At 37.9% G+C, this 13,567-nt stretch overlaps 1 protein-coding gene across 2 annotated transcripts in view; it reads right to left on the reverse strand.

The window, feature by feature from the left end:
* Positions 1–13,567, reverse strand: part of stag1a (stromal antigen 1a) — a 38,060-nt gene that overhangs the window by 22,460 nt on the left and 2,033 nt on the right. Inside the window, exon 2 of one of the 2 annotated variants that reach the window (XM_042222390.1) lies at positions 8,333–8,429. The exons of the other annotated variant lie outside the window; for it this stretch is intronic. The gene's annotated coding sequence lies outside the window, so the exon portion shown is untranslated. The remainder of the gene's footprint in view (positions 1–8,332; positions 8,430–13,567) is intronic. 2 annotated transcript variants of the gene reach the window in all.

The following is a 13,567-nucleotide window of genomic DNA, read 5'->3' on the forward strand; positions in this document are numbered from 1 at the left end:
CAATTTAGACGTATTTTAAGCCATAATTTCTATTAAAATAGAAACTGCTCTTCTTGAATCAATAAATGCTGTATACAAGACAAAGCCAAGACAAGACTGTCAACTATCTTGTTTAAGCCTTACAGTAGAAAATCCAGCTGAAGGAAGCAGGAGAGGAGTTTTTCTCTGTTTATATTACAGCCAAATGCTCAGCGAACACATCACTATGCAACAGGCTGACAAACGCTAAAGCAGCTTAACTTGGTTTCTTCAGTATACTATAGCAACTGATCTTCTGAGCAACCGTTACACAGAGCTCGGATTGAAATGGATTTGCTTTTACACTTCTTTCTGTTACTATGTTCAAAACTGGTCTGTACAATAATGTGGGGCATGCTGCCTTATTAAAACTGAATGGACTGTTATGTATATGCAAATTGTCAACGACTGCAAAGCACTGATCTCTACATGGCTTTCAGAATAGAGTAATTTTCTGCTCAACGACCGTTTAGCAGTTTAATTATTTTGTAAAAAAAAAAGAAAAAAGTCTTCAATTTGGGCAAGAATGTGGCCTATAAATTCGCCTCAGCTGTGATCTCTAACTGTAAACCATCATCAGTGTCTCCTCTCTGCGTGAATGTGGTCTCTACAATATACATTTGACACCACTTTTTGTGACAGCAGACGCTATAAAGAGAAAGTGGCACAGTGAGGTATCTCTGCTCTTTAGTCATACGTGATTTATCCCTGAAGAGTCCTACAGCAGTGTCAAGGGTGAATGCTGGCTGCTCAAGGATATTGGTCTACTTTAGTCAGGCAGGGTTTAAATGGATTCAATTAACTTCAATCTTGGTGGACCTAGTGGCCTGAGGGATCATCCAATGATGGGAAAATGAGAGGGTCAATCCCCCAGACGGCACACCAAAGTAACACAAGCGTCCTAACATACTGAGAGCTAAGGAAATGTGCTTCACAAGCTTGGCTGTATGTGTGTACACTTTTGCTAAATTAAGCAAAATGTGCATATAGCACTACGAACTGATGAAATGCTGATTTTACCAAAGGGCTATAACAAATTCCTGATGTCTGTTGAGCTGATTAAGCTGTTGCCTACAAGCACCTGAAAATATACAAGGTAGACAAATTGCCTAGATGATCTGCGACGGTGTCATAAAGCACTGCAAACATCTACAGTATGCACGTGTCAAGTATACTGCAGCAGGTGAATGTAAGACAAATAGCCTGCATCAAGTCAAGACAGCTTCATGTGTAATTCTAAGTTGGAGAAGAGAATGAGGAAGTGCCCGTTTTCTCACAGCTGTCAGTTGCTTAATCTTGTTATTATCTTCTTATTTTTTGCTCTTTCTGATCTTTCATTCTTCTGCATCAAGTAAGACATTATCATGGAGCTGAAGTCTTTATTTTTAATCAGAAACACTAAGCAAAAACCATAATGGAAAATTTCATAAATCCTAGAGGAGAGATGACATGTGGGTAAATGAAAAACCCATTAAAATAACATTAGCGCAGATCTAGCTCACTTTGCTTCAAAGTCCACTGGACTTCGCTGAGGATACGTATATAATCATTCCAAAAACAAGCATTTTTTGAAGTGCAGATTCACTGTACAAGTAGCTGCAGTGACGAAAATCATTAATTGGCTAAGGTCATAAGACTAATGCATGCAACGATCAGTGAGAAGCTTTGAGACACAGCCCAAATGTAATTAAGAGAGAAGCACTTACAGGAACGACTTGCGTCATCTGTGAATGGCAACAAGCGGTTGTAACCAACGTACTGTATGATGGATAATTAAACAGAACGTCATATTGCCTGCAATTACAAACCACTGGAGGAAATCTGGTAAATACGAGGTGTTTTCTGTTGTACAAAACATTTTGGCGAGTGGCCAACACCCAGTCAACAGCTCAACTCTGAATAAGCTCCTCAGTTTTAAGACTTTGCAGCTGCAGGGCCAGTGAGCCCATGCAACATTATGATTAGGAAAACATGTCAGCTTTAAATATTTTAGTTAGCCCAGACCACTTCTACTTGTCAGACCCAGCAATAGTTATTTTTTGTTACTGAAAATGCTTCAGTGAGCATCAGATAAAGGAGTCCTTCTATACCCTGGTACCTCATCGCAATAGAGCAGCTCACTGTCCATTTCTGCAAACATCCGTTACAAAGTTGGGGTTTGGGTTTGCTCAAATACTTTTGGGAAATTATAAACATCTTTTATTTCTCTTGGTATTTTCTAAATTTATGATATTATCAGATTTCAAATGAGATCTTTTTTGTGTGAGGTGCAAGTTTCTGTGATAAATACAGACCTTAAAGCCATCATCGCCTTGTAATAAGTAAAGCTAAGTCTTAATTTAATCCAGTCTGCCAGCTTCTCACACTTAAGGTGTGAAATACAAGATGAAAGTCAAGAAACAATTATGACAGAAGAAGGAGAAAGCAGATTAATACTTTATTAGCAACAGAAAGACGTGCTACTCTGCAGCAACTGTTATGTTAATAATAAAACATGCGATGAAAAATATAAAGAGAGCCAGGTTTATGTATTTTTATTGTGATTAAAAGTAGCAGTTACCACCACTAAAAATAGAACTGTGGAAGCACTGAAGTAACTGTGGCTACTTTACAACAGCTATTACTTTTCGTTTATTTCCCTTGGTATTTTCTAAATTAATCTGGCCTCAAACAGGAACCAAAAGCAGAAAACATCTATCTGTGTGAGGTGCAAAGAGAAACAAAGTTCATATTTTAAAAAGTAATGCTGCGCCTTGATTTAATATGCCAATTTGCTGGCTTTCCACAATTTAAATTACTACCTTGCACGGCATTCAAGACAACACCAGAGCGAAAGTCGAGAAACAATTATGATAGATGGAAAATAAAACAGAGAGCCACTCTTCTGGAAGTACGCTGGCAGACCAGACACAACTATGCTTGTAAAAGAAAAACAAGGAAGATAAACAAAGGATGACAACAGCAGGCAGTAACCTGCATGATCCGTACGTGCCGTACCCAATAACCAACAACAAATGTGTAGTTTCAGCAAAGCAAAAGCCTACACCATGTACAACGCGTACAAGCAACACTTTTAATTCATGTGAGCTGGCACCTAAACAGTGTGTCCTCACTAACACTCAACAGTATGCTATGAGTTTGCATTTTGAAATTAATAAATGACACCAATTTATGACTTCTCTGAGTTTAGGTACAAACAGTTAAAAACACATTTTTGTCATATTTCTGACAACATGTGTTTTCTTATTTTCATGACAGATGGTCAAATAAATTTGACAAGCACAGCACATCCTAATTTTAAAAACATTAGGCTGATGTTTGAGCCATTACTATTATCAAACAATTGTTGACAGAGGTGGATGTGCTTGAGGTAAAACTAGTAGATTAATCAAATTTAATGAAATTTTAACCAATTTTGTAGCATTTTTGTTTTGTCCCATATGACTATACTGTTCCACAGTGTCACCAGAGGATTGGTAATCATATCTGTTATACTGTGGGACAGGTAGTGTACATTGGATTTAGAAAACTATCTTCTTTTTTTTTTTTTTTTAAACAAATACAGCTACCTTGAGATTCTTTTGATTTACAGTGATGAATAGAAGTGTGTTTCTCACCTACTGATTTTTCTCTGCTTTTGTTCTCTCAAGGATTGTGGGAATAAGGCCCAGCATATAATCACAGTATCAAAGAAGAAAACAAAAAGTGATTTTTTTTATTGCTCTCAGCTACAATAAAGACAAAAGCAGCAGCTCCCAAGCCTTTAAAACTTCTCCAGTGATGGCCAAACAGCCCCGGACTTTTAAGCTTAAACCAAAATTGGTCCCCGTGGGCCACGTCTACAAGCTGAAACGCCAGGACAATAACTGCACTTTATCATGCTGCCAGGCTCCATACATACTGAGAGCAAGGAGCCATGGCCTTATAATGCGGAACAGCCTTGAGGCCAACTGTGGCTGTCTGGTTTAACCAGATTATGATTATGTCACACGGGAGATTACCAGACATTATCCAACATAGAAAGTCATGGTCATGTTCCTGCACACACACAGAGACACAGTCACCAAGCACACACATGCACAGCCATCTGTTATTGCCACAAACTACTGTATGCTCGTTTTCTGCAGCACACAAAGATTAAACCTAGCAAAGAGGAGGGGAGGGGAAGGATGCTGTGTGAACAGCACTCGCTGATAAGATCTCTGCTGAAAAATAGATTTTCTTTCCCAATCTCCTGAGAACTACCTCTGTGAATAAAGGATAAACAGATCATAAGAAGAAAAAAAAAAAGGGGGGGGGGGGTGCATGGCAGTGGAACAGCTTAAGAGAGACAGATGAAGCAGAGAAGAGGCAATAAATGTTTCTCCCCTCTGTGCGTGCAATGGCTGCCTGCTCGGTTGTAGCTGACGCAAAATGGAGCCACGAAACTGAGGACAGAGGGTGGGGGAGATCAGGGGGCAAACAGGAGGAGGGGGTAAGGTGGGGAAAAAAGGAGACAGTGTGACAGCAGTGCTGAGGGGGGGAGAGGGAGGGGAGCACAGTGTCTAATTTGTTCTTCTCTCATCTATCTGGGCACCCTCTCTCACCGTGGCCCAGATTTACAGTCTATACTTCATATTCTGATGGAGTGGGAAAGAAAAGCAGGACAGGCGCAGGACACACACACATACACATGCACACACATGCACACACACACACAACCTATGGAAGCTATTAGTTCTGATAACTATTATTACTTCCTAATCATCCTAGTGGCATGTTGAACACTTCACAGGAGTGAGAAGCTTGCTAATCTAAGCAGGCAGGTGTGTCAAAACAAATAAAAAAAATAAGAAGAAGAAAAAGAAAAAAAAAAAAAAAAGAAAAAAAAAAAAAAAAAAAAAAAAAGGAAGAAAAAAAATGCTGTAATGTTGCAATAACGTGCAGGCAGCTGAGGAGAAAATGACTGCCCAGATACAGACTGCAGCTAAGTGATTCAGAAGAAGAGGCTAGCGAGCTTTGACTGAAGCAGATGGCTGATTTAAAAGAGAGCTTCAAGGAGGTAGAGTATGTAAATCTCAGCCAGGTGTCTGACACAAATGTCAAGACATAGACATTTAAAACAAAAACACAAAGAAAAGAGCAGCTAGCTGGATTCGTACTCAGTGGTATATTCAATAATGTTTTTAGACTAGCTGAGAAAAGAACAGAAGCTTTCTCTCTACTAGTGGAGTGTTTTAGAAAACACATAATAAAGAGATCATTACTTTATATCTGTGCTGCCACCAAGTCCATTAGGCAGCAAGTCAAACTGCAGACACGCGTTACTGACAACACTTGGACAATAGCTCGTTTATATGACTGCTAAGAGCAGAACTAATGATTTTTCATTTTGTGCCATTGGTATTTGTGGCAATCATCGACAAACTATTTAAAGAAACAGTGTGCAGGCTTTCAGTTGATGTTTTTTCAGTGGTTTTGAAAACGATTAGGTAGATAATAAAGCATTCAGAGAGCCCTTGGATTTAGAGCTGAAAAGCTTTAAAGTCTCTCTCTCTCTCATTCATATATATATATATATATATAATGACCACAATTATAGTAGATATAGTGATTTGTGAATGAATTTATAAAATAACTGTGTCAATAACTGTATGAACATTTATTAAAAGCATTTGCTAGTTGTGTTCTCGCTTCAGGAAAAGCTGCATTTCTCCTCAGAACACTGCTCTTCCCATACAACGTATTGCTGTTAGTAGTGGTTGGCAGCTCTGATTGGGCTCTGAGCACAAAGCCAAGTAAGGGAGACCGCCCAGTAAATCCTGTTCAAGAAGCCCAGGATGAAAATCAAAGTGTACTGAAAAACACATGCTGGTAAATCAGAACTAGAGCTCAGGGTTGTGAACCTCTGGATAAATCACATTCTGCAAAATTTTTGAAAGGTTACATGCTTAAACAAGCAAAGCTGGCAAATACTGTCCTCAAATGTGAAGATTTGCTGTTCAGAACTTAAAACAGCCACGTTTTCTTATCTTTGGTTTTTAACTAAGGATAGATTAAGAATTCAAACACCACCAAGTTACCAACAAAGAAATGAATAACTCAGAAATATACTGTCATTGTATTTACATGCTCTAATGCAAAGATAAAAACTAGATTTTATACTCAAAAATCTTTGTTATTGTTGTTTTTTTGGGCTCACTGACATTGAGTTTTGAGCTAAATACTGACCATACCTGGACATTTTGGCTGATACAAAGTAATCCAAGCATGTCCAAGTACAAATTTGAAAAGTTTAAGGAAACAGTTCATGAAATGTTTGCCTGAGCCTGAACTGGATGGTTTGGTTTGTATGTGGACAGCACTGGGAAGACAATGTGCAGGGAAATTTAAAAAAAAAAAAAAAAGGTTTACAGGTAAATAATCTGTAAATAATCAGATAGATTGGGCAGGGCAGCTCCTAATCCAGAGCACACAGAGCAGATGGGAATCCAATATTATGAGTGCAGAGTTAAGAACAAAACCAAACAAACGTCTATTAGTAGATCTTCTGTCACATCTCGATTCTTTATAGGCCTCAGTTGAGTTTAAAGCAGGGATAATGCATGAATCCATAACTTTTTTACTTTTAAGTTCTAAAATACTTTTCATGGTTTTAAAACTAGTTTTAGCTTCCAACCCTGCAGGAAAGCTCCCTCTATTAGTTCACGTTGCTGCAATTCTTGTCTTGTAGTGACCATTTAATTTTCCCCTCTACAGTCAGAGAATTGACTTGGCACAAGCCAGGGAATCAATATTAAGTAAGACTGTGTACAAATAGCACTGACCGCTGAGACAAACACTTCCGCAGCTGATACTGAGGAGGTGGTGTTTGCTCTCGCTTGAAGCTGGTTGTTAACCTCGGTCGTATAAATGACACCTTAAGGATTTGCAGGTCTGGTCTGGTGCCAAATTTAGATCGGACTGCTCTGAATGTAAATAACAAATCAAATACCCCCCCCCGGGCCGAGGCGGGAATTTACTCATGTCCCGGACAGCAAGGAAGCAAAACAGAGGTTAGACTAAATGCCTCAAAACGAGTCAATAATGCATCATAACCTCTCTTTTCATTTTATGGACTACACTCCTGGAGGAGCCGCAGATACATTTCACACCTCTCAATCAATGTTTATGCACATCCAGGACTTTCTCTTTATTATACTGCTGGCTATTGCTTTAAAAGAAATTTTTCACACAGGGATTAGGGAACTGAGAAACGCAGACTATTCGGTGCAGCAAGCTTTTCTTTTTTGTTTTAGTTTTTTATGCCCTGAGCTGTGGAAACAGCTGCCTGGGGGATACGAACATAGCTTAACCTGGTGATGTTTTTTAAGATAAAATTGGAAGCTAATTTTTAAAAAGTTGATTTATTTATTATTCATACATGCATCATTTATTTTTACAGCCTAATTATCACTAGCCAGTCACTTATAAAGCAATTTGATTACCAGCAACTTGTGTGAAAATAATCTATGCCTCTTTTGAAGAAAAAGAAGCACAAAATAAATGTTCTTAAAAAATATATTCCAATTATATGCAGCTTGTTACAAATATATTAACCTAGAATTAACCTATGAACTGTGATGTTTTCTATATCGTTTTTCTCCATTACATAACAGTGTTGCGTTACTTTTTTAGTAGACCAGCAAACATACGCTTGTTTGTGCATCGGTAGGTCACGCAAATGTTTACAACTTTTCTTTATTACATATTATTAGTTATTTATTATCATTTTGGGGAATTTACTCATAAGATAGCCACCATATAGAAATCATTGCTTGCACTACTTTTTAATGCCACCTTGAACTCTCTGCTGCATTCAGAGAGAGAAGAAGTGCTGTGGGCAGGCATTTCTTCAAGCTGGCTGTCAGAGGCTTGGTTTTTAATAAGGTGTTCCAGTCCACAAAGCTCGACTTTACAGTGCTGATGTAAAATGAACTGCTGTCAGTTTCAGCAGAGCAAGAAATCCAATCAGACAGGAACAAAATCGTCTGCCCTAACAGCAGAAGACAGATGACGCACGCCAAAACATCTACTTAAACAATGTGTAATTCTAGGTGATAGAGTGGGAAATTAGATGATGTTTTAAACTGATTTCCTCTTTACTCCTCCTGCAAAATATGGCCCGTATTGAAAAAGTCATCTAGCTGTTTAATGTTTATGAACTTTTAATATTTAACAGCCTCCACAGAAATAATCTCAAACTATTACTGCAGATGTGCAAAAGGTGACAAAAACACCCCCACTTTGTTGCTGGATATTTTTTTTAAATGATGGAAATAAAACAATGTTTCACCTGTTATGCCTCCAGCAAGAGGAAACTTTGGGGTCACATTGTTATGCTGTTGTTGTCTCATGTTTCTATGGATTTTCACATCACTGATAGAGCTTGACTGAAAAATAAGGAAGCAAGCAATCATGCAGTTGATATTTGTGATCTACTACAATCTTCTATGTATCAAAAGTAAAAGGTTATTCATATTTTACATTTTATTAAATCCATTAGGTAAGTAGAAGTAGCAAGCATAATTACACTTTAATGCAAAAATACACTTAAGAGTGAAGGGCAGAAACTGAAAAACAAAAAGGCTACAACTGTAACAAGCTATGTGAACACAGGTTAAATTAATAAGGTTGGGGAGACCAAGTACAAAAGTCTGGAAGGAAACAGAATGGAAAATCTGAGGTGATTTAAAATGTCAAATTAAAACAGGAAATACAAAGAACAACCAACGTCCGACACTGTAAAACCTTTATCGACAATAGACCAAGTGTCATAGAATACAAATATATTTGAGTCACCTGCAAAAGATACAGATGAGTATTAAAATGTGACCTATTTGAGAAAATAATACATTCCACTATTCACTAAGAGTGGAAAACTGAGTCTATCTAGAAGCCTTAGCCCTGTTAGAACATTAGCAGAGTCACAGCTGCTAACAGCTGCATAGCATATACATAAAAAAATAAAAATAAAAATAAAAAAATCAGAAAAACTGACTTGAAGCTCAAAAAACAGCCGTCAAGTCGCAGGCAGGTAGTGCCAGTAAAATGGAAACTATTACTCAGCCTGTCGTTCCATCACTTAAGCTGTGACATCGATGACGGTAAAACACAGCTGAAAAACCTTTGATGTAGAAACACTGTCAGGGTAACTATAATAGTCCCATATCAGGGAGTCAAAATAGCCTAAATATATGTTATATATGTTGAAACACTGCAAAGAAAACCTTTCAGATCCAGGATGGAATACAATTTTTCTTCCTGAAAAGAAAAATTAAGATCTTGACTCTTGGAAATAAATGGTTTATACTATTTTCTGTGCTCTTGACTCTTGACAGCCAGTGCCAGCCAAACAGCTGAGCTGTGTCAGCAAACACGCTTGCATGTCAGGAGGTAAAAATCAGCTTGTTCGGCCTAGCAAGCACTGAGCCACTATATAGTAATACCAGTGAGAGATCACAACCCTCCAAAAACACACACAAACACTCTCTCTCACGCATAGACAGAGCAAAGCACATCTCCTCTCATTAGTGCTCACCCTGACAACTGAGGAGCTTTTAACAGATAGATTCTGAATACAGATTTTGCTGCCTTATGGTAAAGACATCATGAGTTGACATCATCTCATTAAACCCATCATTATGTCAAGATTGCATTACTATATTATTTATAAAACATGCCATTTTCCTTTTCAAACAGTCTAGCAATGATACTCAGCCTAGTATTCCTTTGTACGCACTATATCAGGGAATAGATAATACTGAAAAATACTGGGTTAATATACATATACATCGACTGGTATTGTAACATCTTGGTTTAATGTGAGCTAGGATAGTTAAAAATCAAACAAACAAAAGCAACAGTTCTTCAAAAAAAAATCTCTTGTTTCTTGTTGATAGTGCAAACACATACTTTACATATTTCTGTGCTTTGACTTGTAATTTTTTTTTCCAGATTTCCTCACTTGTAGTGTGGGCTTTGATATCTCTACAGCTCCCTGAATATTGAAACGACTAATGGCCTTCTATATCTTTATTTAAAATGCCATCAGCATGCCCAAGCACACACTTCTATGTTAATAAAGCTTACTCCAAGCCAGCAGCTCAATTCTTTGTTATTTCATTCAAGAAGAAAACACTATACAATGCAAGACCCTTTCAAAACATTTTTCCTTGTGCATGTGTAATGGGTAATCAAACCGGCAATCGATGCAGTGCCATTCCATGTCCATGTATATTGCATTACATAACCCATAACAAAAGATGTACAGTTGTTCTTTATGATCATGCTCTAGCCTATTTAGACTCCTCACTGTTATTTCCAGACTCCAGTAAGTCATTTTATAACAAAAAACAAATCCCACTGTGCCATTTGACATATTAAGTCCAGTTGGTATATCCAAATATTAACATGATTTCACTTTGTTTACTTATCTATCTTATGTCCAGAGCCACGCTGAAATTAGACTTGGACATTACAGACATTTTATTGCTCACATAAACTTTACTAGGGTGGGAGACTTTGTATATTAACAGACAATCAAATACAATTATTTTATTCCCCTCTGGATTGTTTTCTAATCATAATCTCTTCCCTCAAAGTTCAGTTGCTGCTAACCAGCCAACCCGGTCGTTGCAGTCTTGAACTTCCCCACTGGCTGGGTGTGCAGGTCGCGTTGTGGCCGTCACTGAGGGTCATTCCGCTGCCTTACCGAAAACTCTTTCATCCCTTGGTTGGATAGATTCAATTGCCACAGTCTTGAACTGCAACTCGTGACAGCACTCCTTTTCCTGTTCTCAATGTTAAGGGCTCAGCAGGCAGAGAGCCAGTTCATGTGTTGCCACCATGAACTCAGTGATGCTAAGCCAAGACACTAGTGTAGGGTTGGATCAGGTTAAACTAGAAACTTCCCTAAGAGACCTTGGTTGTTAAGTATTTCCAGACGAGCACTTTATAAACTATATTACATAATAAATCTTTGAAGGAAAATTGATGTGTCAAAGTTTGTGAATAAATGCATATACCCCCCACCTCTACAAATGTCCACAAACACACAGCAGTTCCTCTATAAAGCCATGCCAGTTTTTAAATCTCTCCCCTTTCGCACTCTGCATGACCCCGCCTACTCGCGCTGCCTGTGACAGTGGCAATTATATTCTGTTGTGGATATGAACAGCTGGAAACTTCAGAGCCAACTAGTCATTCCTGTTATACTCATTTAAAGTCTGTCTGATGGGTGCAAGCATAGTTGGTGCACTGAAGTCTGTATGGACAAGTCCATGTGGCATGACAGAAAACTGACAGGCATGCATTTTTCCAACCAAATGGACCCCACCCTTTAACTTACCAACTTTAGTTAATTTTGCAATTTTTTAGAGCTAGTCATAGAGTTAAAAAGGGCCAACTAATATATCTAGTGTATACTGTTAGGTGCATGCTAAGCTAAAAGGGAGTCACCTGTGCTGCTCTGCAAGCCTAAGTGTTTTTAATACAGGTAATCCTATGTGTGTACTCTGCTCTGTCTGCATCTCATTTTGTTACTTTTACTTAGAAATTGAACATTTATCATCTTTTTACTTACTTACTTTTTAGAAAATACAGATATGTATTGTCTATTGCCAACCAGTCAAAAGGCCCACATTGCCTGCACCCTTGTGCCATAACGCTATAAATTCAGCTTGGCTTTGAAAGAACATCATTCTACTTGACAGTCAACAGGTCTGACAACAGCAATGAGGCTAATTACAATCCAGCAAACCGCAAAAGGAACGCCTGCAACGAACCAGCAGTGACAAAACTATTTCAAAAGCTTTCCAAAGGTTTATTCCATATTGACAGGAGCAAGCTGCAGGGCTTATAGTGCACAACCACAGTGACACAACTTACGCTTCAAAAAATAAGGTGTAACGTGTGCGCAGTGGAATTCTACTACAGTAAATATGTCAACTATCACCATAGCAATAAAAATAATAAAACAAAGACTTCTGCGATTGCTGATAGGATGAATTCATTCAGAACTTTGAACCAAATACACCTATAAAAGATCTTCCATTATCTTCAGTAAAACATCGTTGTGAGTGTGAAACGATAAATCAGTGCTGTTCTCACTTCTCAGGTGTTACATGGCTAATCGCTGAGAGTTTGCACATATGACAATACTACTTGTTTTTCTTCTTCTTCTTTTGACTCTTGCAAACCACTGAAAGCTGGTTTTCAATGATAGTGCCATTTTTTTCCAGCATCTTAAATCAAGGGCACCATTTAATAAGCTCTGACAAATGTCAAAGCCATTAAATAATCCCCTGAGCTGTAACATTATAGGAATATGGCTCTAACAAAAAGCGCGCTGCACTTGAGTGGTGAAAGCCTCTGGCTAAGAAATGATCAAGCGCTCATAACATAAATCAAGGTCTGCTCTTTACAATTTGATTCAAGGTCTAAAACAAAACTCTGATATGCTTGAATTATTACAGTATCTTATCGTCAAGATCAGCGTAGACGTAAAATCGTTCTGCAACACATTTGCCATAATTTAAAAATGACAACAAGCAGCATTATGTGTTCATAATACTAATTACAACTAATATCCAAGTCCTTTTTATTTTGGCTTTCTAGCTAGGGCAAAGAGCCAAGCGATTTCGAGGAACAGAGGAAGGATTATTCACCATTTCCCTTAATCTTCTGTTATTTAAAGGTTTAAACAATGACATGCTCAAGAAATGTCACCCAGTGTCAGCTTTGAATTGCTGTATTCTGAAGCCAAAGGGAAGGATATATATTTTAGCACTCACTGAATTCCACAAATAGAAATGACAACTGTATGGACATTAAAATTGTACATTTTTAATAAACAGAGCACCTCTGTGTCTAGTATTACACCATTTAAACACATTCCATTAAGGTGGATACAAGTTAACCAGTAATTTGGGATCAAATAAGAACAGTTTTTCCTATTTACGTTCTAGGAACACTCTTGTACTACTACTACTACAGCTACAATGTGTTTTAGTGTGTTAGGATAGTACAGGAACAGGCAACAGCCTATATGGGTTCTTCTGCTGGAAAAGTAAACAAACTCTGTAGTGCAAATACCACTGAAACATGTTTTGTCTGTGAGGCTTTACAGGGAAGTGTGACTGTGTGTGGTTATGCGTGTGCATGTGTGTTTAATTTTGGCAAACAGGTTTGGGCCTCACTCTGAAGGAAAATCTCTAGGATTGTAATAGAAATATGTGTAACCATTTTTAAGTTCATTTTTTAATGATAAAAGACATTTTTGTTTATTAAATAGCCATAAATCACAGGAAAATCCTTCAACTTGTGTTAGGTAAGGTATCGCACATTCATTAAAAACAACAACAAGAAACCCAAAACTGTCCTGACCAATTCACCTTACACACAAAATCACACCCCAATGGACCTTTCTTACACAGGAAAAACCCTGGTATGTGCATTTCACTAAAAGAAAATTGCTCCCAATGTACATTACCACAAAACTGCAACCTAATAATGTAATCAAGAGGTAATT

This window comes from Haplochromis burtoni, unplaced genomic scaffold, assembly GCF_018398535.1.
Source record: "Haplochromis burtoni strain Fernald_Lab_line unplaced genomic scaffold, NCSU_Asbu1 Contig_85, whole genome shotgun sequence".
NCBI lineage: Eukaryota > Metazoa > Chordata > Actinopteri > Cichliformes > Cichlidae > Haplochromis > Haplochromis burtoni.